Below are 6,000 nucleotides of genomic sequence, written 5' to 3' on the forward strand. Positions count from 1 at the left end.
AATTCTGGATATCCAAATTTTGTAGAGGTCTTGGATGTTTCGATTGAATTTCATTATTATTACTATTATTAGTTTGTTATTTTGTTATTTATTTAATTTTATTAAATTTATTTTTTTAATATTATTATTATTACTACTATTATTAATTTGTTATTTTGTTATTTATATATTTATTTAATTTATTTTTTAATATTATTATTTTTTTTTCCAAAATTTTTTCGATCTGGATATGCACATGCATGTGTCCAAAATATTAGTACAAGATGTACATTCCATTCTTTCATAAGGTCACATAAAAATTATGAAGTGTATGAAAAAAAAAATAAAAACCATAAAATGTTTTTACACTATACATGTACGATAAAAAATTTTATCCACAAATCAGTGGTCTATAATTAATTTGAAAATGAAATCAAGGACAATTGAGCGTTAGCTTCCAAGAACCATATATTGAGTTTGATTAAAGTAAGAAATGGTTTGTTGAAAACTAGGGAATGAGGGGAACATTTTGAAAAGAGTTATTTTTGTTAAATAGGTATTGAAAATGTTTGGAAAAAATTGATAAAGAAAGAACAATAAATTTGTTTAAAAAATAAAAGAGGTTAAGAGATTATAAAAACAAAAGGGGAAAATGTTAAATTTAATAGTTAAAATTTTATTATTTAAATTTATATTGAGTAATTTTATTTACAAATTGATTTTAATAAGTTGATAAGGGCATTGTGTGATACTAATTTTGTTCTAAATTTAATCATTTTTTCCCAAAAATTTGCCAGAAAATTCTATATTTTCAAGGAAAAAGTGTGTCTTATTTAGACTATTCTGTTTATAATTAAAAAATATAAACAAAATAAAAGAATAAAAATTTACTTTAGATATTAAAATTTATTTAAAAAAATTAATATTCTTCTTATTAATTGATTTATATTTTTATCTTTTGGCGAATGATTTCAATAATAATATTAATAAATATATTTCCAAAATGTAAATATCATAAGTATACAATTTTAGGACATAAGTGATAGATTGAATTAGGAACTTACCAACCAGAACAAATAAATACCTAATGCGCTCCTCATTTTCTAAAAACTAACCTAAGCCTACCTTAGACTAATTACTAGATAAAAATATTTAATTTATTATATTAAATGTATTTGTTTAATTATTAAGTAATATTTAATAATTTCTTTAGTTTTTAATTTAATATTTTTTATTATTTCCTAAATTTTTTTAATTAAAGTGAAATTTACAACCTCAACCTAATTAATTTTATAAAACTTTAAATTATTTTATAAATTAATATCCTTTTAATGAGAAACACTAAATTAATAAATTTCTATTTAATTATTATACATTAATATTGATATATTTTTTTTAAATAAAAAATTAATTACTTGATAAGAATATTAATAATAAATCACTAATAATAATTTATTAATTAATATTCTATTAATTTTATGATGAAATGTATAGATATTAAAATTATTATTTTAAATTAATATTAATATTCATATTGATGTCTCCATGCGCGTTTATGAGATTAAGGAGAGGTTTGACATTGAAGGTAGCAATGTTTCTTCTGAAAATTTCGATCGTGCAAAAGATAAAATCCTAGGTGGAATCAAATATTTAAGAAGAAATGAGGGCTGTCTTGAAAAATGTGTGGTTGTGTTTATAAACGTGAAAAAGAGGGGTGCCTCTCGTGAAAAGGGCATCGACTGCTCTGAGGTCAACGTAGATAACAATAAACGCAGCAACAAAGTTACTTTGACAAACGAGATGCGTGGTTGTGTTTATAAACCTGAAAAAGAGGGGTGCCTCTCGTGAAAAGGGCATCGACTGCTCTGAGGTCAACGTGGATAACAATAAAGGGCATCGACTGCTCTGAGGTCAACGTGGATAACAATAAACGCAGCAACAAAGTTACTTTGACAGACGAGAATAGCGGCTCCAGCAATAGCGTAACCCTGTTTAGCACGAGCGATGTTTGCAGGCTAAAGATAGGCGATTGCAGTGATAAAGGTGGGTGCCGATGTTGTTTTCTAGGCGAGGATAGCAACAACAACGTAATTGAGGAAGGCAACGTTGTCTTAAGCAGCTCCATCGATAAGTCGATTTTTGCATCTGATGACTGCGTGGTTGAGTTTAGAAATCTGGAAAGGATGGGCGCCTCTCTTGATGAAGAAGGCATCGACTGCTCTGAGGTCAACTCAGAAAACCATAAACGCAACAGACTCATTCTGAAAAACTAGGTCGATGGCTCCAGAAAAAGCATTATCCGGTTTAATGATGTTCGCAAGTTAGAGAAGGGAGATTGCTGTGATGAAGGTGGGTGCCGGTGTAGGTTAAAAAACGATGAGAGAAGCTCCAGTAAATTGGTTAACTAGGTTATCGAAAACAACCCCATTGATTCCAGCTTTGGAGGGAGGCCCAAAAACTCATCTCAAGAAGAAGAATAGGAGAAGCCTCAGAAATATTAGTTTGGTTTTTGTTTTTAAGAAGCTTCCGAACAACACGATTAGGGACAACCCCGTTTAAAGATTTGATCACAGGAAGAAGGTGGTTAATCTTTCCTCCCTAGAGCTCAGTCCTGATTCTCTTAAGGTTCTCAGCAAGGGTTTGGGATTTACCGTCACTCCCAATAGCATTCTGTTTGAGAGCATTATTTGTAATATTGAGAATGGGAATCATGGCCTCTCCTCAAATGACAAAGATGTTTTAAGACGGGAATGTTCCCTTATAATGAGAAAAGAAAAACCACCAAAAAGTAATTTAAGCAAGGATGAGTAAGTTTCTCTCAAGTCCCTTAGTGGTTAAAGCAGATAAAGGAGGAGCAACTGTTGTTTTAGACATAGATGATTACATAGGAAAAATGAATGATCATCTCAGTTGCCCTAGTTATAGGAAAATTAACACCAATTCCATTCCTAAGATTGTCAAAGAAGTCAAGAAAGAAATCTTGGAATCCAACATTGATGTTAAAATAAAAAAGAAGTTGTTGCCTTCCTGTGAGGTTATCCCTAGGATTTATGGGTTACCAAAAATTCGCAAAGAGGGGATCTGACACCAATAGTTAATACCATTGGATCCCCCACCTATGAATTAGCTAAATATGTTGCGAAAATTCTGAAACCTCTAGTTGGAAACACAGACTCTTTTATAAAAGACTCTAATGATTTCGTAAAACTGATAAAAAATGAGAGGGTTGATAAGGATGACATTTTGGTTAGTTTTGACGTAGTATCCCTATTTACCAAGATCCCCTTGGATGAGGTTGTTCATGTTATAAAAGAAGTTACTAATCCAGAAACAACAAAACTTGCGGAAATTTGTTTGCATTCCACTTTCTTCAGTTTCCAAGGCAATTATTATGAGCAAATATCTGGGGTCGCAATGGGTCCCCCCTCTCACCAATAGTCACCAATTTATACATGGAGTATTTTGAGAAAAAGGCTCTTGACTCTTATCCCTTGAAACCAACATGGTGGAAAATATTTGTTGACGACACTAACTTAAAATGGACCCATGGTAGGACGGAGCTTGAGAAGTTTTTTAATCACCTTAACTCTATCTCTTCAGAAATTAAGTTTACTATGGAGCTTGAAGAAAAAGGTAAAATTCCATTCTTAGATGTCCTCGTGATTAGAAAGGAGGATGGTACTTTGGGACACCAAGTCTTTAGGAAGAAAACCCACACTGAGAGCTACCTTCATGCCGATTCGTACCATCATCCAGCCCAAAAATTTGGGGTCCTTAACACTCTTGCTGTTAGAGCCCTCAGAATCTCCGACACCGATCACCTTGATGAAGAGATTAAGCACTTAACCTTTGTCTTTAAAGATATAGGATACAAGGAAAAATATATTAAGAAGGCTATAAAAAGAGCTGAAGGAAAGGTCCTCCCTAGGGACCCTAAAGAAAAGTGCGTGACAATTTATCTTCCATTCATTCAAGGGGTTACAGATAAAATCACCAAGGTTCTAAGAAGGAATGACATATTCACTCACTTTACGACTTGTGGAACAATTAAGCAAAAGATGAGATCTGTCAAGGATAGCATTGATCAACAATAGAGCAAGGGAGTTTATAAGATTGATTGTTCTTGTGGAAAAAGTTATATTGGAGAGACATGGCGTTCCTTAAAAACCATACCTAAAGAACGTGGAGCAGATATGATGAAAATGAGATCTTGGGTAAGCCCAAAATCCCAATTCCATTAAAAATGTCGAACCTGGGACCTGTGGGTTATGGCCCATTAAGTCCCATCGGAAGCGTTTAAATATCGAATCATCCCTTTATTACATAAACCATCATCTGAATGTTTTTTAAAATCCCACACCACTGATAATACAAATATACGGGAATATATGATTCAACCCCAGTTCGGTTACATTCTAAAAGATGAAGATATTTGTCAGCCACAATATATAACCCAAATCATAAGAAATATTGAATTCTCAGTATATCCCAAACAAGCAACTGGTTGTTTCTTCGTGGTTTCCAAAGATCAAAGGTAATCGGCAAAACTCTCTTATAATATTGCAAAGATGCTCTAATAAGAAAAACTCTTTCACAATCACTATTGTCTTAAAGAAACTGGAATACCGTCAAACTCTTAATAATCGAATCAATGATTCGAAACATACTGGACGGCTGTCTCTCAAAAGATATGAGAGAGTAATTACACGTCATCGATATTGTCAACTACATGCATCAAGTTGAGAGTTGCGCAATGTCCAGCATTTTCCTTCCTTTGAATCCTGATCATCGTATAATCACACCCATCTATCTATATCTGCTCCCATTTAAATGTGTTACGATGTGGAGTGGTTCTCTGCGCCACACTCTGTAACAAATTTATCACGCAATTCATATAAATTAAAGTAACCAACATTTGATGAGCTCTTGACAATGATATACAATAACGCCATCAACAGACAATCACATATAACGTTAACCGAATAATTTGGTAGCCATCAATCTTTTAAGTGGCACAATACAGGATTTATTCAATTATAAGGCACACACATAAACGTATACAACATACACTAAATCCAGGTTTATACATTCACAAAACAGTTACATACTAAGCCATTTCAGCGTTAGAAACAAGCTCAAATTCGATTACATCTTGCTCTATCACTCTGGCTCCTCTTCTTGAACAGATATATCTCACGCCCTATCACATTACATTTATATAAGATGCATTAGGTAGGATCGATCAGATCTTATCCTAGTTTTTCTACAATGAAAGCTCTCCAAAAAGCGTGCATGGTTGTTATCAATAGCAAGTCTCCTCAAGACATATCCGCTTTAAAGCTACTTTAAATTTATCCGCTTTAAATCTAATTTTCTACTTTAAGGCAGACTTTCCTCTGTTCTGATCCTCCGGTCCATGTTTTCTGCTGAGTGCTCCCGCATCAGACTCCCGAGGCACAAAAATTTATGACCTCCTGGTCATATGCTTCTCCTGGTCTTCGTAATAACTTCAACTTGTGAGCTGCAATCTGCCTCTGCAACAGCAAGTCCTCCTTGCTGCATCTTACCTCACCAATCCTTTCCTCCGGATCTGGTCTTTTGGTAATCACTCTAGGCTATTGCAATCTTCTCACCTTCCTCTACAATCTTCTCACCTTCCTCTGCTGCTACCAACATAAAATATAAAGACCATACATACTTTATCAAGAACTGTACCTCCTTCAGCAGAATCGTTTTCTCGCTCTGATACCAATTGATGAAAATGAGATCTTGGGTAAGCCCAAAATCCCAATTCCATTAAAAATGTCGAACCTAGGACCTGTGGGTTATGGCCCATTAAGTCCCATCGGAAGCGTTTAAATATCGAATCATCCCTTTATTACATAAACCAGTGTCTGAATGCTTTTTAAAATCCCACACCACCGATAATACAAATATACGGGAATATATGATTTAGCCCCAGTTCGCTTACATTCTAAAAGATGAAGATATTTGTCAGCCACAATATATAACCCAAATCAT

This window comes from Pinus tabuliformis, chromosome 4_2, assembly GCF_031772625.1.
Source record: "Pinus tabuliformis cultivar Carrire ecotype Pingquan chromosome 4_2, CPIR1, whole genome shotgun sequence".
Lineage (NCBI taxonomy): Eukaryota > Viridiplantae > Streptophyta > Pinopsida > Pinales > Pinaceae > Pinus > Pinus tabuliformis.